The sequence below is a fragment of the Cetorhinus maximus genome, chromosome 5, assembly GCF_964194155.1.
Source record: "Cetorhinus maximus chromosome 5, sCetMax3.hap1.1, whole genome shotgun sequence".
Taxonomy (NCBI): domain Eukaryota; kingdom Metazoa; phylum Chordata; class Chondrichthyes; order Lamniformes; family Cetorhinidae; genus Cetorhinus; species Cetorhinus maximus.
Genome location: NC_135883.1, coordinates 16,493,842 through 16,520,537, shown reverse-complemented (window position 1 = coordinate 16,520,537; position 26,696 = coordinate 16,493,842). Strand labels below are relative to the sequence as shown.

The 26,696-nt window shown below is 45.3% G+C and overlaps 1 long non-coding RNA gene across 1 annotated transcript in view; it reads left to right on the top strand.

The window, feature by feature from the left end:
* The window catches only part of LOC144680277 (uncharacterized), a 65,751-nt gene that overhangs the window by 12,639 nt on the left and 26,416 nt on the right, over nt 1-26,696 (top strand). The window contains exon 2 of the long non-coding RNA XR_013576516.1: nt 14,202-14,370. This is a non-coding gene — a long non-coding RNA (uncharacterized LOC144680277). The remainder of the gene's footprint in view (nt 1-14,201; nt 14,371-26,696) is intronic.

Here is a 26,696-nt window from a genome sequence, read left to right as displayed (position 1 = left end):
CCACATCCCGTGAATGAATAGAAAAAAATACTTAGGAATATCAGTCGTTTTTTGAACTTTGTTTTTATTTCTAGATTTGGTCCTGAATTAAATTACAAACAGAACACTGCTTGGTATTTTTCCCCAGCTTACATCTATTTCCAAACTATACCCATCATTTCTTTCCGCTAATTATTTTCACGCTTCTTGATTTAAGCTTGCGTCACAGCTTTCCGTCTGGTACTTTAGCAAAGGCTACCTGGAAGTCCAGACACACAATAGTGTCAATTACTTGTAAGAGCACATACATATTGTCCTGAATCTTCCAATCATCGTTGGCTTGCAGCTCCGCTCGAATATCCCCTCACTTGATGCTGATCTGCATTTCTTCCAGGACATTCCCAGCCCAGCTTTTCCTCGGAGAGCTCCATCGAAGCAGAGTAGAGTTGGGAGAAGACAAGACACACCCCCTTTTTATGACACTATCTGCCTTATGATAAATTTAAATGCCCAGTGTGAATGTTAGTGAATGGGTGAGTGGATGAATGAGTGAATAGGTAGGGTGATAGTGTGGGTAGGTGGGTGAGGTAAGTTGGTAAGGTGGATGAGGAGCAGGTGGGTAGGGTGGTAGGAGGGTGAGGTGGTATGTGGGTGAGGTGGTACATAGGTGAGGTATTAAGGTCAATAGGGTGTGTGAGGCAGTAGGCAGGTGAGGTGGCAGGTGGGTGAGGTGGTCGTCGGGTCTGGGGGGCTGGGGAGTAATGGGATAGGGTCAGGGGCATAGTCGGGTCAGGTTCGGAGGATAGTCGGATCAGGTGCCTGGTGGTCGGGAATGTAGTTGGGTCGGGTCAGACGGGTGGTCGGGGGTTGGGGGAAGTCAGTGTGAGTGACTGAGGGTGTGGCTTGGGGGACTCAATTGTGTAATTATCCAGGGGGTAGACTAGGTTCTAATTTGTCAAACATTTCCTGGGTAACTATTCAGGTAAATACCGCTGAACTGTCCCTAGTCTCTGACTCTAACTCAGAGTTGGAGACATTCGCGGAGGATCCCAGGGAGCAGGAGAATTACTGATTGGAAGTTGAACATTCCCGGGCAATTTTCATGTGGGTGTGCATGCGAGGACTTGTACAGGGTTCTGACATGTATCTTCAGTTATATGCCTGGTCGCCAACAATTCAGAGGCCAGAAAATTTGGGCTGGTATTTTAACGCAGATTTGTTAGATATTCCAGAGATGCCAAAAAGTCAGTGTTTATTTCCTGCGGTGCACATATCCTCTTGTCTCACACCCTCTCACATCATCGTGTCACTTAAGGAGGAGGTCCCATGGAGTAATGGAGCTTCATCATTCTACTCTCCATCCTCCCTGGATGGCATGATTTCTGTTGCTTCCTTAACAGTGGATTCTGTATTTATCATAGGTCATTTCTTCAGGCAGATAGCTGAATGTAACAGGGCAGGGCAAAGGTGACTATTCTGTGCAGATAAAAAAATAGAGTCTCCATTTATCAAAGTTTTTCCACGCGCATTGAAGGCAAACTGCTGCAAGTGCTGTATGGCATGGGTCAAGTTCAGCTGTGGAAAACGTACAAAGTACTTCCTTCATGTAGACTGGAGGATCAAAAACTGATATTGGCATTCTGTTGAGATAATTCCTAAGCACTTATCAACTCTGTTTGCTGCTTTGGAAGGTTTTATTAGCAAAAATAGATACTTACCAGATTTCTGATATTATGAAAATGGATTTTCTCCTTTATAGACTAAATGAATATTCCCTACATCTATATAAGCGCTTTTTATTTGCAGTGACTGAGTTTCCTCAGTGCATTTTGAAACTTTGCACAATCTTCTTCCTTACTACCTTCTTGAAGTTACACACTTCCTGCTACCCTGCGATATTTGTTGAGTTTCAGCTGTTTTATTGATTTTTTTCTTTCTCCAAAATCATGCTCTGTGTATAAATAAATCCTGATGGGGCCCTGATCGATATCATGTCAGTGCAAACTAGGTGCAGAGAACAGCTCTAGTGCAGGGAAAATCCTCCAGCCAGAATAGAGAGGTTGGAAACCTGGTTGGAATTAGGCTGTGGGCATTATTTAAATTCGAGTGTGAGTTGCGGATAGCTGCTGTACACCCACAGGCAGCTGCTTCCAAACGGGTCATTAATTTTGCACCACCATTCCTCAGCTCCACATTCAGTTCTGATTTTTTTAAGAAAAATACCTTTTTGGTGGTACCTGATTAGGTTGCACATAAACCTTCTTTTGCTGAAAGCAGCAGGCCTGCTGTAATTTTGGAAAGGGGTTCTAGAAGGGTTAAGTCTCTCACTGGCATATGTAAAACGGTCTAACTTCCACTTTAGGCAGGCTTCAGAGATCTGACCCAGTATGGCGGCATCGGATATATGCCAGGTATTTCCAGGCATGGGATGTACCGCTCATTAAATTGGTCCTCTTCGCACTCATTTTCTGCCTGGAAAGCAATGCAGAAAGGCTCAGGTTTCTAGGCTCAAAACCACAACTTTGAATATTCTGAACTATGGGCAGGACTTTTTTCACGCGGCGTGCCTGACAACGCCCGAGCGTAAAATAGTGCGTGATGATGTTGGGCAAGCATCTCGACATCATCACGCACTTGGGCGATATTTCAGTCGGTGGGCGCGCGTGAGAGTGGGTAGCACACCCGCCGACAATTAAGAGGCCTATTCAAGGCCATTAATGTATTAATTAACCTGGATTCTTCGCTGCCCGCCCAACATTACAGTTGGCAGGTGGGTGAATCGGCCAGTCGGCCTTTTGGATTTTTGAGGAAACCTTACCCAAGGGCGGGGTGAGGTTTCCGATATTAATTTGAAAAAACGTGCTTGGGCATAATTTTCATAATCGATATGTTTCGGTGAGTGAGTCTGATTTGTGGACATTGTTTCTCTACGCTTTAAAATCTTTATTTGGTGGTTTTAAATTCTTCAGCTCTCTGAGGCGGCTATTGCCTTCAGGGCGCTCTCATTGCCTGGTCCCCCACACTCACGCTGACTTCAGCAGTCACCTCACCCTCGCCCCCCACCCCCACCCACACCCCCACCCCCACCCCACCCCCACCCCCACCCCGGCAGTGCTGAGCCTTTCAGTGCACCTTGCGCGATGGCTGGCTGTTAATTGGCCAGCCAGCATGAAATCGCGGTCTGGGGCCGATGGCGGGCGATGGGCTATGTCCCAGCCACTCCCGGGCCCACCGCTTGCGCCTGCCCAACGGCATCAAAATTCCGCCCTCTGTGTTAAGATGCCCAACTCATATTCTAAAGCATGTGGCCCCCCTGCATCTGAAATTCAATTTCAGTGTTGTTATGACGCCGCATTAAGTCACTGAAAAACAACATCTAAGTATAGTGAGCAACTGATCCACCTCCATCCCGTTTGTAATGCCCCTGAGGCTGAATTTCAACTCCCGTACCCCCATCCACCCACCCCCCATGTCATATTCAGCTGTTTTGTGCCTCTATCATCTTTATTGCCATGTAATCTCACCAATCATTTGCATTTAGTAGCATGTCTTAACATATATTAGCATATGTAATAAGGCAGTAAATTTGAATAATTGCATGTCTTATCATCTTTGATTCATGGAGATATTCTTTATAGGTATTTGCAGCATTCCTCTTGGGTGGTCAGTGAAGACACTTACCACTGCATAAGTCTCTTAACACCCACAAGTCACAATATCACCTCCTGCAAATATATATTTTAATTAATTGAAGCTTGCTAAATAGATACTGATCAATGCTTATGGGAAGTATAATTGGAATTATACATTGACAAATCTACATGCAAAATTGGTACTGTGGATGTAAATTGTAAATGCCTGCAGTTTACAGGAATCAGGATGAGGAGACAGGGAAGGCTTCTGATCCACCCGATGGCTCCGAGGCTTCTTCCCGGTGACAGGCCTGGGTTAAAGGGAAGAGGCTGTGGAGCTGGAGATTCGGAACCTGCCGGGAGGCCGCGCACTGACTGCCTGCCCCCCACCTCGCCGTAGCTCAGGAGCTGGGTGAATGGCTTCAGCATCTGAATAAGATCTAAACAGAAGAAGCCCCAGAGCCGCAAACGTGGGATATGGAAGTTGTAATCCGGAATTGCGGCTGTCACCGGGTGGATCAGAAGCCATCCCGATTCCCAGCTCCATTCCTCCCCTATACCCCATCGACTCCGAGAAGGTGAGGCAGTGTCTTTAATAGCTCTGCTCTTGGCTACTGCCTACTCCGTCACTCACAACGACCTCATGGAGCAAAACAATACAACTGTGCATGCATGGCATTGGCAGCAAATGCAACCATTGTCAACACAGAACCCCTACTACGATAATCCTTTTATGAGTCTGGCAGTCAAGAATTTTTCAGGTGGCGGGCGGGCTCAGCAGGGCGGGGTGCATTCGCGGAGCCGATTAAGGCTCACTCAGCATAAGATGTGAGCCATAGTGCTCAGTGCTACCTGTGAGGGCGAGGGGGGTGGGGGGCGAGGAGGGAGATTCGGGGCCAGCGCTCTTTCGTGTATACACGCGAAAGAGCGCGTCAATCTCCCTGAGGCAGCTCCATGCCTCAGGGAGGTTGAATCGATATTGAAATAATTAAATAAATGGTTTAAAAATGTATTTAAACAGGTCCAGTCACGTGAGATGGGACATGTTTTTATATTTGTGAAACTTTTTAAATTTAATTAATAAAAGCGTTAGGAAACCTTATCCTGATCGTGGATGAGGTTTCCTAAAAAACGCAAAGCTGCTTGGCCTTTTCGCCTGCCCGCCAACCTTAAGTTTTACAATTATCTTAATCAGTTCCTTAATGGCCTGAATAGGCCATTTTACATATCGGCGGGTGCACAGCCGACTCCGGCACACACCCACCGAACGAAACATTACGAGACATCACATTGATGTCGGAATGATCGCCCGAGGTCATCACGCGACATTTTACCCATTGGCGTGTTGGGCCTGGCCCCGCATGTGGACTGAAAAATCCTGCCCAGGAAAAGGTATGAGGACTTATTCAGTAGAATTGGATGAACCCATTATGCGTGCAATAGGGTAACACAGCAAGCTGGCAGCACAAGAATCTTTAATGACCAGGATGGGAGGGTAGCACAGTTTATCTAGCCCCACTACTCTGCTGCTCTCACCATTACTTTCAAAGTTTAATTCACTCACCAAAATGGCTAATTATTTGCCTTTGCTACTGTTAGACCCAGAATAAAATAAACTTTAACTAGGCTTCTTTCAATAAGCTGAGAATGGTTGATTTATTATAAAACAAAGCTTCTTTTTAAAAGCAAGTTGCAAGAACGGGTTAATACACGATTGTGTTCAGGGAGTATTACTATCTATCCATCCCTTTTAAAAATACCCCAACACACACACGCACACACACACAAACAAATAAAGGACAAACATGGAGGCTGTCTGCAGAGATGGGCTTTGGAGGATAGGCTTTATCAAATAAAGGATAAAGTTCGCAGGGTTTCAACGCTTTTGAGCTGGAGCTCCTTCATGTGAAGACTGATCGCTAGTCACCGTAGTCGTCAGGATGTTCTTTCCAAAGGAACCACGGCGTGAATGAATACAGGGCCGGATCAATCTTTCTGGTCTCAACTTTTCAGCTTTCCAAATGCAGAAGGTTATTCGCAGATGAGGATTCTCTGGCTGATCACCACACACGGAATTTCAAGCAAGGCAGGGAGTGAGCCAGTTAGGGAAGTCATCCTTCTAAGCTCATTTCCCAAAAGGTTGAGTTCAAAAGCCACATGGTCAAAACCTAAAGCTGGTCTCTATCATGTGACATCCAGTAAATCTTGAAATCTTGAAAAAGGCTTGCTTGTTGCCAATTCCAAGGTGGACTTCTGACCTTTTAAAAAAAAATTCCAGGTCAGCATCCAAATTTCCAGGTAATGCAACATCTTTGCATATTTTTAAAGAAAAATATAGTTTTGAAAGTTATCATTCTAATTCATGCTCACAGAGAGCAGTGTGGAAACAGTGCCCCTTTTTTGTGGCACTAGCTGCCATCAGGTAAGATTTAATGTCCAGCGTGAATGTTAGTGAATGGGTGATGATGAATGTTAGTGAATGGGTGAATGAGTGAATGGTTAGGATCGTAGGTGGGTGAGATAAGTGGGAAGGTTGGCAGGTGGGTGAGGTGGTAGGATGGAGGGTGGGTGGTGTGGTAGAGTGGCAGGTAGATAGGGTGGCAGATGGGTAGGGTGGCAGTGGGTGAGGTTGTTGGCTGCGTGAGGTCGTAATGTGGCAGGTGGGTGAGGTGACAAATGGGTGAGGTGGCAGTGTGGCAGGTGGGTAGGTTGGTGGTTTTGAGGTGGCAGGGTGGCAGGTAAGAAGAATGGCAGATGGGTGGGGTGGCAGGCAGGTGAGGTGGTAGGGTGGCAGGTGGGTAGGGAGGCAGGTGGTTGAGGTGGCAGGTGGATAGCAGCTGGGTGAGGTGGTAGGTGGGTGAGGTGGTAGGGTGGCAGGTTGATAGGGTGGTAGATGGATTAGGGTGGGGCGGCAGGTGAGTGAGGTGGTAGCGTAGCAGCTGGATGAGGTGGTAGGTGGGTGAGGTGGTAGGGTGGCAGGTTAATAGGGTGGTAGATGGATTAGGGTGGGGTGGTAGGTGAGTGAGGTGGTAGGGTGGCAAGTGGGTAAGGTAGCTGGCTGGGTGAGCTGATAGGATGGCAGGTGGATGAGTTGGTAGGGTGACAGTGCGTAAGGGGGGCTGGGGGACAAGTGCGTAGTGTGAAAGTTGGGTGAGGTGTTAGGTGGATGAGGTGGTAGATTGGCAGGTGGGTGAGGTGGCAGGTGGATAGGGTGGCAGGTGTGTGAGGTAGCAGGGCGGAATATGGGTGAGGTGGTAGGGGTGGCAAATGGGCAAGGAGACAGGTGGTTGACGTGACAGATGAGAGGGGTGATAGGGTAGTAGCTGGGTGAGTTGGTAGGGTGGCAGGTGGATGAGGTGGTAGGGTGACATGTGGGCAGGGTGGCATGTGAGTAAAGTGGTAGGTGGGTATGGTGGCTGGACTGATGAGGTAAGAGTGTGGCAGGTGGGTGAGATAGTAGGTGGGTAAGGTGGTAGAGTGGTAGGTGGTTGGGGTGGCAGATGGGTGAAATGGTGGGGTTCCAGTTGGCTAGGGTGTTAGATGGGTAGCTTGGGAGGTGGGTGAGATGAGTGAGGAGGTAGGTGGGTTGCGGGCCAGTTGGGTTGGGTCAGGAGGTGTTATCGGATCGGGGGCTAGTCAGCTCAGGTTGCGGGGAGATGGGGTTTCAAGGGGATTCAGAAGGTTTGTGGGGATAGTCAGGTGGTCAGAGCTAGTCGGGTTGTGTCGGGAGAGAGTCAGGGGGTCAGTGGAGTGAGTCATGGTTTCAGTGAGGAGTCGGGAAGTGGGGGCTAGTCAAGTGGGATTGGGGTAGTCGGGGGTCAGGGGAAGTCGGGGCGGGGGGTCAGATGGTAGTCAGGAAGTGGAAGCTAGTCAGGTCAGGACAGGAGAGTCAGGGGTGGGGTCAGGGCGGGAGTCAAGGGGTGAAGGGGGATGTCAGGTAGGGGTGAGGGGTCAGTGTGAGTGCTTAGGGGGTCAGTTGTATAGTTACCCAGGAGTTAGAAAATGATTTTTTTCCCGTCTAATATTTCTATTTACTAAGTAAATCAGAACTGTCCGAAGTCTCTGACTCTAACTCAGCATCGGGGACCTCGTCGGTGGGCCCCGGGGAGTAGTGGAATTGGCCGTCGGAAGTTCAAACTTTCTGGGCAGTTCCCATGGAATCAGTGCGTCCGGACATTTTCAGGGTCCTGAAGCACACCTTGAGGGATGCGCCCAGTCGCTGGTGATCCAGAGACCAGAACTCCCGGGCCTATATTTGCAGTTGAAATATTGAAGTATTTCTTACCATTATGCAGAACAGAATGGATAGCTAGCTGGCTGCAAATCAGAAAACAAAGAGTAGGGGCTAAGGGTAACAACTCAGAGTGGCAAATGGTAGAAAGTGGTGTTCACCACTGTGCTATTGGGACTTAAAAAATTTATGAACAACACCAAATTGGGGAGTTTAGTTAATACTGGGGAGGAATGTAACAAAATACATGAAGACACTAACAAACTTGCAGAAAAGATGTATAACTGGTGAAATAATTTCATTATAGGTAGTGTAAGGTTATACATTTTGGTAAGAAACTAAGGGGTCACATACAGCTTGGAGAATAAGATTCTAAATGGGTTAAAGGAGTAAAGGGATCCAGGGGTAGAGCTGCACCAATCAATCTAACTGTAACACAGGATGATAAGGCCATAAGAAGAGCAAATTAAATATTAGTTAACAAAGATGTCTGATTTGGCCGTGACAAAGGCACATCCAGCTTTGTTGGATCTGCAAAATCCTCCTCGCTAACATCTGGAGGCTTGTGTCAAAATTGGGTGAGCCATCCCATAGAAGTTAACCAATAGCCTGATACAGTCATTCTCACAAATTTATACCTTTCAGCCAACATCCTAGAATCCTGCATTACCTGTCCTGTCCCAATGGCAGGACAGACCCACCAAAGATGGCAGCACACTGATATACAGTTGGAAGGGAAGGGAGCTCTTCAAATTTGTTGCTGGATACCATGAAATCCCATGGCATCAGATCAAACAGCTGCAAGGAAACCTTCTGCTAATATCACCTACCACCTCTCTCAGTTGATGAATCAGCACTCCCCAGTGTTGAACACCACTTGGAAGGTACGCTGAGGCTAACAAGGGTACAGAAAGTACTCTGAGTGGGGGACTTTAATGCCCATCACCAAAAGTGACTCAGTAGCACTACTGCTGACTGAGCTGACTGAGTTCTGAAGGACATATCTGCCAGCCTTGGCATGCAGCATTTGGTGAGAGAACCAATTCAAGAAGGAAACGTACTCAACCTCGTTCTCATTAACTTACCTGCTGAAGGTGCATCTATCCATCACAGTATTTATAGGAGCGACAGTCCTTTTGCAACAATGTCCCATCTTCACAATAAGAACACCCTCCATCATATTATGTGACACAACCACTGTGCTAAATTGGATAGATTCAGAACAGATCTAGCAGCTTGAAATTGAGCACTGTGGGCCATCAGTAGCAGCAGGATTGTACTTTTAAAAAATTCATTCATGCGATGTGGACGTTGCTGAGCAGGCCAGAATTTATTGCCCATTCCTAATTGCCCTTGACAAGGTGGTGGTGAGCCGCCTTCTTGAACCACTGAAGTCCATGTGGTGTAGGTACACCCACAGTGCTGTTAGGGAGAGAAATCCAAGATCTTCACCCGGTGATAGTGAAGGAACGGCAATATATTTCCAAGTCAGGATGTTTTGTGGCTTGGAAGGGAACTTACAGAGGATGGTGTTCCCATGTGTCTGCTGCTCTTGTCCTTCTAGATGGTAGTGGCTATGGGTTTGGAACGCGCTGTCTAAAGAGGATTGGTGAGTTCCTGCAGTGCATCTTGTAGTTGGCACACACTGCTGCCACTGTGCATCAGTGGTGGAGGGAGTGAATGTTTGTGGATGGGGTGCCAATTAAGCTACTCTTTCCTGGATGGTGTCAAGCTTCTTGAGTGTTGTGGGAGCTGCACTCACCCAGGCAAGTGGAGAGTATTCCATCACACTCCTGACTTGTGCCTTGTAGATAATGGATAGCCTTTGGGGAATCAGGAGGTGAGTTATTCGTCGTAGGATTTCTAACCTTTGACCTGCTCTTGTAACCATAGTATTTATATGGCTAGTGCAGTTCAGTTTCAGGTCAATGGTAATCCCCAGGTTGTTGATTGTGGGAGATTCAGCGATGGTGACGCCATTGAATGTTAAGGGGGCATAGTTAGATTCTCTCATGTTGGAGATGGCTATTGCCTGACAATTGAGTAGTGTGAATGTTATTTGCTACTTATCAGCCCAAGCCTGAATTTGTCCAGGTCTTGCTGCATATGGACATGGTCCACTTCAGTATTTGAGGCATCACAATGGCGTTGAACATTGTGAAATTATCTGCTAACATCCCCACTTCTGACCTTATGATGGAGGGAAGGTCATTGATGAAGCAGCTGATTGGTTGGTCTTAGGACATTAAAGGAACTCTAGCGGCGATGTCCTAGGGCTGAGATGGTTGACCTCCAACAACCACAACCATCTTCCTTTGTGCTAGGTATGACTCCAACCAGTGGAGAGTTTCCCACTGATTACCATTGACTCCGGTTTCGCTAGGGCTCCTTGATGCCACACTCCATCAAATGCAGCCTTGTTGTCAAGGGCAGTCACTCACCTCACCTTTGGAGTTCAGCCCTTTTGTCCATGCTTGATCCAAGGCTGTAATGAGGTCAGGAACTGGGTGGCTCTGGCAGAACCCAAGCTGAGCATCAACCACAATCTATAACCTCATGGCTTGTCATATCCCTCACTCTATCATTACCATCCAACCAGGGAACCAATCATAGTTCAATAAGGGTTGCAGAATAGCATTCCAGGAGCAACATCAACTTAAAAAAAGTGCCAACTTGATGATGATAGAACGCAGGATTGCATGCTTACTAAACAGCCATAGCAGCATATACTAAACAGAGTTAAGCAATCCCACAACCAACAGATTAATCAAAGTTCTGCAGTTCTGCCACATCCAGTTGCGATGGTGGTGGACATCTGAACAACTAATGGGAGGAGGAAGCACATCCCTTTCTCAATGATAGTGGAGTGCCGCATGTCAGTGCTAAAAAACAAGGCTGAAGCACTTGCAATCACCTTCATCCAGAAGTGCCGAATGGATGACCCATCTCTTGAGATCCTCACCATCACATATGTCAGTCTACAGCCAACTTGATTCTGTCAACATGATGTCAATTAATATCTGAATCAATTGGATACATCAATCCTGCCTTCAGTGTTGAAGATTTGTTCGCCAAACTAACTGCATCTCTAACTGAACAGTGCAGCTATAATATACAACACTAGCATCTGCATGACAAAGTGAACAATTGTCCAGTTATTGCCTGTCCACAAAAAGCAGGATGAATCCAATCCCACTAATTACTGCCCCATAGTCTACTGTCAATCAGCAGCAATGTAATGAATGGGGTCATCAACAGTGCTATCAAGTGGCCTTACTCAGCAATAACCTGTTCACTGAAGCTTAGTTTGGGTTCTGACAGGACCACTCAGCTCCAGACCTCACTCTTGTGAATCTTTTTTTTTTGCACCATCTCTGTTGCCTCTAAATCCTCTTTATAACATGGAGACCAGAACTATGCTCAATACTCCAAATGTGATTTTAACCAAGGTTCTATACAAGTGTAACATAATTTCTTTACTGTTCAATTATATCCCCCTAGAAATGAACCCTAGTTTTTTTTTCATTCATTAGTGGGATATGGGCTTCCAGAACTCTTAAGAGCCTTGGTCCAAGCATGGACAAAAGAGCTGAATTAGTGAGAGTGACATCAAAGCAGCATTTGGCCAACTGTGACATCATGCCTAGCGCAAAATAAGTTGGTTGTGGTTGTTCGAGGATAATCATCTCAACCCTAAGACATCACTGTAGGAACTCCTCAGAACTGTTTCCAAGGGGCTTGACTGTTTTCAGCTACTTCATCAATAAGTTTCCCTCCATCATAAGATCAGAAGTGAGTATGTTCTCTGATGATTGGATAACGTTCAGTCCCATTTGCAACATCTCAGACAATGGCACAGTCAGTGTCCATACGCAGCAAGACCTGGACAATATTCAAGCTTGGACTGATAAGTAGCTAGTAACATTTGTGTTCTACAAGTGCCAGGCAATGACCATCTCCAATAAGAGGGAGTCAATCACCTCCCCTTGATATTCAACATCATTGAATACTCCACCATCAATAACCTGAGGGTTTCATTAACCAGAAACCTAATTGGACCAGCCACTGTGGCTACAAGCCATCCAGAAGCTGAATACTCTGCGGCAAGTAATTTGCCTCCTGAGTTCCAAAAGCTTTCCCACCATCTACTAAACTTGTCAGGAGTGATGGAATATCCTCCACTTTCCTGGACAAGTGCAGCTCCAACAACAATAAGAAGCTCGACACCATCCAGAACAAAGCAGCCTGCTTGATCAGTACCCCATTCAATACCTTAAACAGTCATACCCTCCACTACAAGTGCACAATGACTGCAGTGTGTATCAGGTGCACTGCAACAATTTGCCAAAGCTTCTTTGACAGCAGCATCCAAACCCATGACCTCTCCAACCTAGAAGGACAAGGGCATCAGGCACATGGTAACATCACCATCTCCAATCTCCCTCCAAGTCACATGCCTTCCTGATTTGAAAATATATTATTGCTTCAGCACTGCTGGGACAAAATCCAGTACTTTGGGAGCATTTTCACCACATGAACAGCAACGGTTCAAGGGGTGGCTTACCAACACCTTCTCAAGGCCAATTAGGGATGGGGAATAATGTTGGCCTTTCCAGCAATGCCCACATCTTATGAATCAATTAAAACAAATCTAGGGTTCATGTCTAATGGGATAGTATTGAAAAGAAGGGAAACTATTCTAAACTTGTTTGAAACTTTGGTTAAACGACATGTGGCATATCAAGCACACATCTGGCCTCCACATTATAAAAAAAGGAATAAAAGCAACGGAGACCATGCAATAAAAGTTCACGTGAACAATACTGGAACTGAGAGGATACGCCTAAACAGGCTGAGGGGTGACCTGATAGAGGCTTATAAGATTAGGGAAGAGTTTGAAAGGGAGAATATGTAGTAAATGTTTCTACTTGTGTGGGAATCCAAAACCAGAGGCATGAATGTAAGATAATCACTAATACATCCAATAGGGAATGCAGGAGACAATTTTTTTACCCAATGAGTGCTAAGAATATGGAACAAGGAGTTTTTAGGGTGAATAGCAACGATGTATTTAAGGGGAGTTTAGATACGCACATGAGGGAGAAAGAAATAGAAGGATATGCGAATAGTGTTAGAGGAAGAGGGGTGGGAGGAGAACTGTACAAAGCATAAACTCCAGCATTGAGCAGCTGGGCCGAGTGGCCAGTTACTGTGCTGTTGGCTCGATTCAGTTCCATCTAATGCAGCAACTTGTTTCAACTAAGACAGCCTTGAATTGAGAGTGACTTGAACTGACAGGGAAGTATAGTGTCATTAACCTGAGCTAAACTAAGATAAATACTAATGGAAAAATAATGCCAAACAACATCCTGAGAAAAATTTCAATTTCATTTATAATTATCTAGTTGCAGTTCAAAAGTAATTCATTGCTTGTGATACACAGAGAATGTGATAAGGAGATTTAAAAATGCAATTTTCTTTTTTAACATGCTGGTCTTGAAATTATGCCATGAGATACTAGAATGATTTTTATTAGTTCATGGAATGTGGGCCTTACTGGCTGGGTCAGCACTTATTGCCCATCCCTAATTGCCTTTCAGAGCTGAATGGCTTGCTAGGCCATTTCAGTCTCAATCACATTGCTGCGGGCCAGACCAGGTAAGGATAACAGATTTCCTTCCCTAAAAGGACATTGGCGAACCAAATGGGGTTTTTTATGTCAATGGTTTCATGGCCACAATGAAACTTTTACTTCCATATTTTTCATTGAATTCAAATTTCACCATCTGTGGTGGTGGGATTCAAGCCCTGGTCCACAGAGCATTACCCTGGGCATCCAGAGCACTAGTCCAGCGACAATACCACCATGCCACCACCTCCCCCTAATATAGAATATGAAAATATGGCATGTTCATCTGAAATTCAGCTCTCTGGCATTTTAAGGGTGAAACTAACCTGTTTAAAGTAAATTGATTAAACTTCCACATACATCTATCTCACAGCATGATTTGAACATTACCCTCTGTTTATGGTGAAAATGCAAAATAGGACAGTTTAGCCATTGTAATATTGTTCCATTTAAACTCCACCTAAAAGTTACAAATGCGGCTTTTCACAGCCTTCGTGTTCATTCCTTACATAAGCATTTTCACTTTGATAGAATCTATTTACATTCATACCAAAGCCCAAAGTTTGTGAAATTTTGCTAGTGGCACTGCGCCCTGTTGGAGTGAATACAAATAATTAAATCTAACTTGGAAGTGTAAAGTTGTGCCAGCATTTGTGATAACCTTTAGCTAACTTTTTACAAAATATGCTTACGATGCAAATAATGTTGTTTGGTCTTCTCTCCACCGAAGCCCCTGACCTAAGCATCAGTGTCCCTAAGTGATACGAGAGAAAAGCAGCTGAACCAACATGATTCGCTCAGAACATTTAACAATTGCAAACTATATGGAGGGAAGTCAATTGCAGATAGTGCTAAGGAACCACTCGGAGTATTCCTGCTTCTCTCAGCTCCACATTAAGGTAAGCATTAGTGGCAGCTTCCAGCGGTCCCTTTGAGGACTCTTGGTTCCACATAGACCAAGTAATCCTGAGCAGAGCACTGACCACTCAGGGCAGACACATTTTAAGTATAGGTTCTAAAACAGAATAGGCTCCTTGCAAATATTTAAAAAAAAAGACCTAATGGCTGTTTTAGGAAACTTCCAGGGAAATATGAAAAATAATCAGGTATCCTTGGGGTACAGGAGAGAGCCCAAAGAAATGGTCTTTTTAGCCCCTTTTTTCTGCCCGGAAATTAGGTATAATGAGGCCCAATTTCTCCCCCAAATACTTATCACACTATTTGTATATCACTTTTGTACTATTTGTAAATGTTTTGTTTGTTGCAATATACCCATGGTTAAAACTGTGATATGCAATGATGAATCTAGGGTCTTAAAAGAAGTAACTAGTGAGGTAGTTGATGCATTGGTTTTAATTTTCCAAAATTCCCAAGATTCAGAAACGTTCCATTAGATTGGAAAATAGCCAATGCAACTCCTGTATTCACAAGGGAGGGAGACAGAAAGCAGGCAACTACAGGCCAGTCAGCTTAACATCTGTCATAGGAAAGTCATTATAGCACTGCACTTAGATAAATTCAAGATAAATTCAAAGTAATCAGACAGAGTCAACATTGTTTCGTGAGAGGAAATCATGTTTAACCAACTTATTGGAATCCTTTGAAGAAGTAACATGTGCTGTGGATAAAGGTGGATGTACTGTACATAGATTTCCAGAAGGCATTTGATAACGGGCCACATCAAAGGTTGTTGCAGAAAATAAAAGCTCATGGTGTAGCAGGTGACATAAATAGCATGGATAGAAGATTGGCTAGCTAACAGGAAACAGAGTAGATAAAAATGAGTCATTTTCTGTTTAGCGAGATGTAACAAGTGGAGTACCACAGGGATCAGTGGTGGGGCCTCAACTTTTTACAATTTATATAAATGACTTTGATGAAGGGATCGAAGGTGTGGTTGCTAAATTTGCTGATGACGCAAAGATAGGTAGGAGAGTAAGTTGTGCGGAGGACATAAGGGGGCTACAGAGGGATATAGATAGGTTAAGTCAGTGGGCAAAGATTTGGCAAATGGAGTATAATGTGGGAAAATGTGAAATTGTCCATTTTGGCAGGAAGAATAAAAAAGAAGCATATTATTTGAATGGTGACAGATTGCAGAGCTCTGAGATGCAGAGGGATCTAGATGTCCTCATGCATGAATTGCAAGAGGTTCGTATGCAGGTTCTATGAGGAAAGGTTGGACAGGCTAGGCTTGTATCCGCTACAGTTTAGAAGAGTAAGAGGTGACTTGATTGAAACATATAAGATCCTGAGGGGTCTTAACAGGGCTGATATGAAAGGGATGTTTCTTCTTGTGGGAAAATCTAGAACTAGGGGTCACCCATTTAAGACAGAGAAGAGGAGAATTTTTTTCTCTTAGAGGGTCGTGAGCCTTTGGAACTCTCTTCCTCAAAAGACAGTGGAAGCAGAGTCTTTGAATATTTGTAAGTCAGAGCTAAATAGATTCTTGATAAGCAAGGGGGTAAAAGGTTATCAGGGATAGGCGGGAATGTGGAGTTGAGTTTACAATCAGATCAGCCATGATCTTCTTGAATGACAGAGGAGGCTCGAAGGGCCGAGTGGCCTATACCTGCTCCTTAATAATAATTTTGTAAGTTTGCATCTCTCTTCCTCATAGACACACAGAATATCAATATATGATGTAGATTGTTCTGGCACTTGCTGGATTTTGCAGCTCTGTAGCAGCTGGGTGAACAATGCATCTTCCTCTTCCACACACTCATGCCCCAGTGTGCAAAACCTGGGCAGCTCACACATTGAAAGTGCAGATTGTTGGGTCACTTGCCCAAAAGCAAGTCAGAAAAAGGTTGGCTAGGGCAGCAGAGGAAGGGAGCAATAGTGATGATTGTGGAGTTGATGATTATAGGGGCTACTAAAGAATTCGGAACAGGCAGACCTATTCTGCTCATTGTAAGCACATTTTCCAGATGGACTCTTCAACTACTGTTAGGCCTCCCATCAACATAGGTAAGGAGCCTGTTATGATAAAGCAGAGTTATTTAAAAATCCCAGAGAGACTTTAAACAAGTGTCATAACCTATAATTTTAAGTGCTTGAGATGCGACTCTAAATTCAGGAATCAGACCATCAGTTCTTAAGGTTTTACATTTAACTAATTGAAACATTTTATTAATTTACACAAGTTAAATATGTATATATACACATGGCTACAAGTTATTACAATCATAACTTTTAACAAGTTCCCAAACTAATCTCCATTAAGGCAAAGGCAACCCATCGACTTAACCCAACACCAGGCAAAGCATTTTAACCTTACAGATTCAAAATGAGGTTATTTTCACTGTGGAGTCAGTTGGAGGCTTACAGCTGCCTTTTGATCTTACATTGCCTCTGCTCTGCACACCCGGAAACTACTGAAGTTATACCTACCACCACTAATTGGATTCAAATTCTCATTGTCTCACCAGTTTCTTTCAACTTCAACTTTTAACAATGAAACCCCATTCATTGTACCAATTTTATTCGTAATATAAACATATTGCTTGGTAGCTGCTAGAAAGGTGTCAAGTTTTCACCCCATTTCTTGAACGCTTTATTCAAAAAATGCAAATGCACGCTATCTCTGTTCCATATCAATTAAAACTGGTACATATCAAAGCACCAGACGAGCTGGCTTTAATCCAGTTAAGGGAGCACCTGGAGAGATGTCGAGGTGCCCCATTTCTCTCTCGTGTTGCCACTGTGGGAACTCACCCACGGCTCCCACCATGGAGTGCAGGTCTGCACACATCTCCGCGTTCTGTTGGACCAGGGTCTCCATGGTGTCCTCCATCCTCCCCATGCAGACATCCATATGCTCACATGTGGGAACCACTTCATCAGAAAGTAGGCAGACGCACTCTTCTGACTGACGTACAACTCTGTTGAGGGCTTCCAACAGCCCTGCACAATGTTCCCATGCCTTCTGCTGGCTCTTCAGGGTGAGTTGGAAGGCCAAATCCAAAGGCTCGTCATCTGACTCTGACCTCACAGCAACGGCTGTGACTCTGACCTCGGCTGAACCTGCCTCATCCTGCTGCAGACATGTGTCCATACGGTGACCATCAGATTGTGAACCCGAGCCTGCTCGAGAGCTGGGTCCCTTAGAGGTGTGTGTCTCTGTACTGGCGCAGGGTGTGGGTAAGCACTGTGACAGGTCTTCCAGGCTGCTTATTTCAAGCTCTTTAATGGAAGAAGCGTCCTTTTGGCTGGAAGTGTGTATATGGATGGAGCTGAGGGACTGGCTGGCTGAGGGTGTCAGTCACATAGAGAGCTCCCTGTGAACCAAAGTAGAGATAATTAGAGCATGGCAGCAGAGTCATAAGCAGGAGAGAGAGAGCACTCTCATTTGCGTTGAGAGAGGGATGATGTGGTGCAGGGCCCTCACAAGGGTGTTCATCGCCGACCTTAGTGTCACTGCAAGCATGGTCCATGTCCTCACCAGTCAGTGCGATGGCACACTCCTCAAAGTGAGTGAGGGGCCTAATGTGAGCCAGTCCACCCCCTCCGCCAACCCCACCCTCCCCCCACCCATGTCTGGGACCTCTCCCTGCTGATGTGAGCACGCTTCTCCTGTGTGGAAACAGATGGTGAGAGTGTGAGCAGGACACATGGCACTGCATGGAATGTTTGTGTGGTGAGCGGAGCCATGGACAGGATGAGGATGCGGGCTCAAGAGGATATGAGCCTGATGGAGATGTGAGGGTGTATGTGAGAGTTAGTGGTGTTGTCCCTTGAGCTGTGAGATCCCTGTGGATGTGTGATGGGTTTGTGAGTGTGTGAGTTAAGAGTGATGAGAGGGGTGAGTTACCCTGGCATAACAGATGAGAGCATTCATCCTGTCGTGGCACTGGGTGGCTGTCCCCTTTGTGCAAGGCATTGGCACTGACCACTGCTGCCGCCGCCTCCCATGCAGCTACCCATCCTGCGGTCAGAGCGGGGCTAGAGGACATCACTGTGTGCCCCCACGGCATTGAAAAGGTGCTCGAAAGATGCATCACTAAAGTGGGTGCAGGATGCGCTGCAATCTTTTTGCCTTTTGGGGCCATCCTCTCTTCCGTGCAGCAGTTGTAGCTGGGAGCACTGAGATATGGTGCACACAGCTGCACTTTGAATATGGTACCCGGCGTGATGAAGCGGCGAGATGATGACGTGGCAGGTGAATGAGACCCCGCCCACCATTGAAACTACATGTTTCCTAGAAATGCATATTTAATGTGGCAGGTTTGGGATGATATGGTCTGAGAAGCCGCCATTGCGCCCTACAGGTAAAACATCATTTCACCTGTCCGCAACTGCACTTAAAGCAAATCTGGAACCATTCTGCCCACAGTCCCCCACATTAGATGTGATTCTGTGATTGGACAACATTTGCTAAATAATCCTCAATTTGCTAAGAATCACAATGACAACTAATTTAAGATTGTCAGTTGGGCTCGCAGTGTGGTGCATTTGCATGTACTGAAAACTATATATATTACCATACCGTGCCCTGTTCTTTGGAGACAGAAAGAACATGCACACACATTGCGCCTGTTTCAGCTAAGCAAAATAAGGGACAGCCATTCACTGATTCATTCCTCAGGGCAATGCCTTAACCACTCAAAGTTAAGCTGCCTGGTTTAACTTTCAAACAATATCTGGCAGTTAGCTGTCAGTCACCATCAACTGGTGTATTCTCCATGGCCATGCCTCTACCAATCGGTCAACTTGCCAACCAATCAGCATTCTCTTCTCATACAGTAGAAATTGTTGTTCCCTTTCCTTTTGTTATTCTTGCGTGGTGTGTACAAGATGGAAAGCTTTGACAAAAATTATTTTTTTCTGCAATCACTGGGCCCTGAGGCAATTTACTTAATACCTTTCTCCAGCATGATGCTGTGCCTCACAAATGTACACTCTGTGTCCTATTTCTGTATCCTGTCTTTTAAGCTGTTCCATTAACACCTTCTGCCAAGTCCTCTGAATTGCTGGTATGGAATTTATTCCTTTTGTAATGAAATGACCCTGAATTTCCATTGATTCAAGTTTAATTTGTATTCTGTTTCTCATTCCCAGGAATGAAAGCACATTTTAAGGAATGGCACATTTCACATTTCAAAATGGCACGCTCTTGAATTTTCATCATTAACCCATATATTATTTTCCCTCTAACAGAAGAAAATATAGACCACGATCACTAGCTTGAAATTAAAGCAGCATGTATTGACCCTGTTATTCAGTTTTGCAATCATCTCAGTCATGCCTCTTAGCTCTTAAAACATGTATTACAGTGTTTCATTATTGAATGCAATATTGTACTTGGCTTCATCTCAAAGTTTAGGTGGTAAAGATGAACCTTTTGAGTTATAAAGGCCTTTGGAGACAACTCTTGCCATGACACACTGGTGTGAATTGTAGACCAGCTAATAAAGACTTATGGCAGAATAGTTGGCAGATCTAGAGTTTTAGCTCACCACTACAAAGTATTTCACTGAACCTGAACTACTTTTTGAATCCTGGGTGAATCAAGGCATTCTGCAAAAAGGGTGTATTAAATAGGGAACATCAAAAATGTATTGATTTAAACTTCCACAAGGTCAAAATGTCTGCGCTTTCCTCTAAGTTTCACTTCTTGAACTGTTATTGACAGTACATTTGTGTGCGGGGAATTTGTAACAAAGTAACAAAGTTTATTGGAATTTCAATAAACAGTTTAAAGGGAAAAAGCCATGCCAGCAATGTTAACTTCTTTTGATTTTCTCAGTGAAATCTTCAAGTGAATAGTTTAAGGACTTAAAGTTAATGTCTGGTCTATGTTAAACAAAATGAATCCTTGGGCTGAATTTCATCAACCCTCTGGAATTGGGCTGGGAGGCACTTGGGCCCAAAAAGGGAAGACAAGGGGGTGGAAAGCCTGTTGCCGTCTTCGCGCTGCCATACCATCATGCCAGCGTGGGGAAGGTGGTGGCAGCCCTCATGCCCAGAGGCCAATTGAGCCGCTTAAGTTACCAATTAAGGGCATCTTCCTGCCATTGTTGGAATTTACCAGCTGTGGATGGGTTCTCTGCCATGTGGGAAAACTGCTGGGTAAACCTTGGTTGCCTCCCTGGGCTCTGGTAGCAGCCCCCCCCTAGTTGGGCACTTCTTGGACCAGGGAGGGGCTACCCAGAAGCCCCCATGACAATGGTACCCCCTGCCCTCACCAACCTACCTCCCCACAACTTTCACTGGGACCTGCCTGACTGAAGCATCCTCAAACCCCACTTACTCGGCAGGGGTGTGGGGGCGTCATCCTTCCATGGCATCCTCTTCTTCCAGGTGCAGTCCCATGAGTGACCATCACTTCCGGTAGCGCTGCTGAGACCGCTAAGTTGCTGGCCTTCCAATTGGCCGACAGCTAACGGATCAGGCAATCTTCACTGAGAGGAACAGCCATCTTGGTGGAAGCCAGTTAGTTGCCTCCACCTGACAAGGTATGGTCCTGGGTCCCCTCCTCCCCATCTTAAGGCCCTTCGTCAGGACCCCAGCAGTGAGAACAAAATTTAGCCCCTCCTGTCAAAAACTGAAAACTTTGTCCTGAGTTTTGCAGCACAGGGTCCTGTAATTGGTTTGAGAAATCAGGGGGACCATTTTGAGACGAAAGGTTTTTAAGGTAGTTTAGATGATAACTATGGCAGCTGTGTATGGTTATAAGCTGGCTTGTTTCCCTCCACTTATAGCTGTATTGTATTTTATATTTCTTTGGTGACCCAGTCATTGTAGATTAGCAGTAATTGTTGGAAAAAAACCCTGGTCAGCAGGGGTAAATATAAAATATGGGCTAGGATTTTCTGGCCCAGCGTGGGAGATTTGGCAGCCTAACCAAAAGTTCATTGACTTTCGGCGGGGCCGGATGATCCAGGGGGCAGGGCTGGAAAATCTCGCCCATGGCCCCTATAAGAAACAAGGGTGAGCTAATCTTAATTCACATTGTAATGTGTTACTTACCATAAAGGTTGCAGCGATAATTTTCCGCTAATTCTTTGTAAAAGTTGTAAAAAGTAAATTACAACTGTCCTGGTGTAAGGCTGTATTTAAACCAATTGGGAAAGCCCCAATTTTAACTTGTGGCAAGTGACAGGTTAGCCTTGCCTCTCTGACATGAGGCATGGGAAAATTTACTACTGGGTCTCATTTAAATGGTTCCTGTTTGAACCCATGTTTATGGCATCAGGCCAAAAGGTTGGAGCGGGCAAGTGGGCAGGACACCATGGCTGGGGACCCATGGAAATGTCTAACTTGTGCAGGTTTTAGGTCAAGAACTGACACAGCAGTAATGTAGGGGGAATATCTGGGCTCTTCTGGAGTCTGTGGAGACATGGGGCCGGATGTTCCTATTAATTAGCGCCTGCATCCATGTGGTTGATGGATAAAATATGGCAATATGACTTACTAGCAGCATTCCAATCCACAAAGGTAGCAGCAAAATTATACTCAGTAAAATCTGCCAGTCTGAAGTACTGGCTGCTCATCTGCCCTGTCACTTGTAAAACAAAGCAAGTAGGCACACACAGGTCTCCATGCTATTTCCCAATGGTACTGCCCCAAATCCAAATTCTGAGTTGTTGTAATATGCCTTTAAGAGATAGCAGCATCCCATCACAAGAAGGAAAGTGTGCCATGTGACCCAGTCTCAGTTTCACTTTGGCCTGCGAGCAGAACACAGCACACACGGCTCTGCTGCTGGTATCTTCAAGTTTTCTATCCATGTATGAATGTTCTTATGTGCCTAGTTTAAATAAATGAACCCACAACGTGTTTACACAATCCCTTATGAAGGATTGGTGTAATGTCATTATAAAAACACGACAAGATGCTCACCATTGGTGAAACAGCCTGGCAGCAAAATTAAAAACAGGTGCAACATGGTGAACAGCTTTAGATCATGTTACATGATAAGTCTAAAGGCACTGTATCTGAGTGCATGGAGCATTCGCTATAAGGTAGATGACTTAACAGCGCAAATAGATGTAAATGGGTATGATATGATTGCGATTACAGAGACATGGCTGCAGGGTGACCAAGGCTGGGAACTGAATATCCAAGGGTATTCGATATTTAGGGCGGACAGAGAAAAAGGAAAAGGAGGTGGCATGGCATGTTAGTTAAGGATGAAATCAGTGCAATAATGAGAGAGGATATTGGCTCATGAAATCGAGAATTAGATTCAGCCTGGGTGGAGCTAAGAAATCGAGAATTAGATTCAGCCTGGGTGGAGCTAAGAAGCAACAAAGGGCGGAAAACATGAGTGGCCTCCAAACAGCAGTGATAAGGTAGGGGACGACATTAAACAGGAAATTAGAGATGCATGTAACAAGGGTGCTACAGTGATCATGGGTGACTTTAATCTACATATATACTGGAAAAAAAACAAATTATCAATAATACAGTGACGGATGAATTCTTGGAGTGCGTACTAGATGATTTTTTAGACCAGCACATTGAGGAATCAACTAGGGAACAGGCTATCTTAGATTTGGTTTTGTGCAATAAGAAGGGGTTAATTAATAATTTTGTTGTGTGGGGTTCTTTAGGGAACAGTGACCATAACATGATAGAATTCTTCATTAGGTTGGAAAGTGAAATAGTCTAATCCGAAACTAGGGTTCTAAATCTAAACAATGAAAACTACGAAGGTATGAGTTGGCTAAGATAGATTGGGGAACTTCATTAAAAGGCATGATGGTAGATAGGCAATGGTTAATATTTAAGAAGTGAATGTATGCATTGCAACAGTTATATATTCATTTCTGGCCCAAAAACACAACAGGACAAACGGCCCAACCAATTGCTAACAAAATACTTTTTTTTAAATTCATTCAAGGGATGAGGGCTTCTCTGGCTGGGCCAGCATTTATTGCCTGTCCCTAGTTGCCTTGAGAAGGTGGTGGTTAGCTGCCTTCTTGAGCCGCTGTAGTCCATGTGGTGTAGGTACATCCACAGTGCTGTTAGGAAGGGAGTTCTAGGGTTTTGACCCAGCGACATTGAAAGAACGTCAATATATTCCCAAGTCAGGATGGTGAGTGACTTGGAGGGGAACTTCCAGGTGGTGGTGTTCCCATCTATCTGCTGCCCTTGTCCTTCTATATGGTAGTGGTCGTGGGTTTTGAAGGTGCTGTCGAAGGAACCTTGGTGAATTCCTGCAATGCATCTTGTAGATGGTACACACTGCTGCTACTGTGCATCGGTGGTGGAGGGAGCAAATATTTGTGCATGTGGTGCCAATCAAGCGGGCTGCTTTGTCCTGGATGCTATCAAGCTTCTTGAATGTTGTGGGAGCTGCACTCAACCAGGCAAGTGGGAAGAATTCCATCACAATACACCTTGTGCTTTGTGGATAGCCTTTGGGGAGTCAGGAGGTGAGTTACTTGTCGCACAATTCCTAGCCTCTGGCCTGCTCTCGTAGTCACAGTATTTATATGGCTTGTCCAGTTCAATTTCTGGTCAATGGTAACTCCCAGAATGTTGATATTGGGGGATTCAGTGATGGTAATGTCATTGAACATCAAGGGGCGATGGTTGGGTCCCCTCTTTTTTAAAATTCGTTCATGGGATGTGGGCGTCACTGGCTAGGCCATCATTTATTGCTCATACCTAATTGCCCTTGTTCAGAGGGCATTTAAGAGTCAACCACATTCCTGTAAGTCACATGTAGGCCAAACCAGGTAAGTACAGCAGATTTCCTTCCCTAGAGGATGTTAGTGAACCAGATGGGTTTTTACAACAATCGACAATGGTTTCAAGGTCGTCATCAGACTTTTAATTCCAGATTTTTATTGAATTCAAATTTCACCAACTGCAATGGTGGAATTCGAACCCGGGTCCCCAGAGCCTTACCGTGGGTCTCTGGAATATTAGTCCAGTGACAAAAACACTATACCATTAAACAGGAAATTAGAGGTACATGTAACAAGGGTGCTACAGTATTTATGGGTGACTTTAATCTACATATAGACTGGAAAAAACAAATTAGCAATAATACTGTGGTGGATGAATTCCTGGAGTGTGTACAAGATGACTTTTTAGAACAGTACATTGAGGAACCAACTAGGAAACAAGCTATCCTAGATTTGGCTTTGTGCAATGAGAAGGGGTTAATTAATAGTCTTGTTGTGTGGGGTCCTTTAGGAAATAGTGACCATAACATGATAGAATTCTTCCTTCCCCTGCTTGTTGGAGATGGTCATTACCTGGCACTTGTGTGGCGCAAATGTTACTCGCCCCTTGTCAGCCCAAGTCTGGATATTGTCCAGGTCTTGCTGCATTTGGACATGGGCTGCTTCAGAATCTAAGGAGTTGCAAATGGTGCTGAACATTGTGCAATCATCAGCGAACATCCCCACTTCTGACCTTATGGTGGAAGGAAAGTCATTGATGAAGCAGCTGAAAATGGTTGGGACAAGGACACTACCCTGAGGAATGCCTGCAGTGATGTCCTGGAACTGAGATGCCTGGCCTCCAACAATCACAACCATCTTCCTTTGTGCTAGATATGACTCAAACCAAAGGAGAGATTCCTCCTAATTCCCATTGACTCCAGTTTTGCGAGGGCTCCTTGATGCCATACTCTGTCAAATGCTGCCTTGATGTCAAAGGCAGTCACTCTCACCTCACCTCAGGAGTTCAGCTCTTTTGTCCATGTTTGAACCAAGGCTGTAATAAGGTCAGGAGCTGAGCGGCCCTGGCAGAACCCAAACTGGGCACCAGTGAGCAGGTTATTGCTAAGCAAGTGCTGCTTGATAGCACTGTTGATGACCCTTTCCATCACTTTTCTGATGATGGAGAGTGGACTGATGGGGTGGTAATTGGCCGGTTTAGGTTTGTCCTGCTTTTTGTGTACAGGACACACCTGGGAGCAATTTTCCACATTGCCAGGTAGATGCCAATGTTGTAGCTGTATGGGAACATCTTGGCTAGGGGCGCAACAAGTTCTGGAGCACAAGTCTTTAGTACTGTTGCTGGAATATTGTCAGGGCCCATAGCCTTTGGAGTATCCAGTGCCTTCAGCCATTTCTTGATATCACGTGGAGTGAATCAAATTGGCTGAAGACTGACATCTGTGATGCTGGGGCCCTCCAGAGTAGGCCAAGAGGGATCGTCCAATTGGCACTTCTGGCTGAAGATTTTAGCAAATGCTTCAGCCTTGTCTTTTGCACTGATGTGCTGGGCTCCTCCATCATTGAGGATGGGGGTATTTGTGGAGCCTCCTCCTCCAGTGAGCTGTTTAACTGTCCACCACCATTCATGACTGGATGTGGCAGGACTGCAGAGCTTAGATCTGCACCGTTGGTTGTGGAATTGCTTAGCCCTGTCTATCATTTGCTTCTTATGCTGTTTGGCACCCAAGTAATCCTGTGTTATAACTTCACCAGGTTGACACCTCATTTTTAGACATGCCAGGTGCTGCACATTTAGCACAGTGGTAGTACCACACAACACGATGGAGGGTATCCTCAATGTGAAGGTGGGTCTTTGCCTCCACAATGACTATGCAGTGGTCACTCCCACTGACACTGTCATGGACAGATGCATCTGCAGCAGGCAGGTTGGTGAGGATGAGGTCAAGTATGTTTTTCCCTCTTGTTGGTCCCCTCCCCACCTGCTGCAGACCCAGTCTAGCAGCTATGTCTTTTAGGACTCGGCCAACTAGGTCAGTAGTGGTGCTACCGAGCCACTCTTGGTGATGGGCATTGAAGTCCCCCACCCAGAGTACATTCTGTGCCCTTGCCACGCTCAGTGCTTCCTCCAAATGATGTTCAACATGGAGGAGCACTGATTTTCAGCTGAGGGAGGGTGTTAATCAGCAGGAGGTTTCCTTGCCCATGTTTGACCTGATGCCATGAGACATCATGGGGTCCGGAGTCAATGTTGAGGACTCCCAGGTAACTCCCTCCCGACTGTATACCACTGTGCCGCCACCTCTGCTGGGCCTGTCCTGCCGGTGGAACAGGACATACCCAGGGATGGTGATGGTGGTGTCTGGGACATTATCTGTAAGGTATGATTCCATGAGGATGACTATGTCAGGCTGTTGCTTGACTAGTCCGTGAGACAACTCTCCCAATTTTGGCACCAGCCCCCAGACGTTAGTAAGAAGGACTTTTGAGGTTCGACAGGGGTGAGTTTGCTGTTGTCGTTTCCTGTGCCTATGTCGATGCCGGGTGGTCCGTCTGGTTTCATTCCTTTTTTGTGACTTTGTACC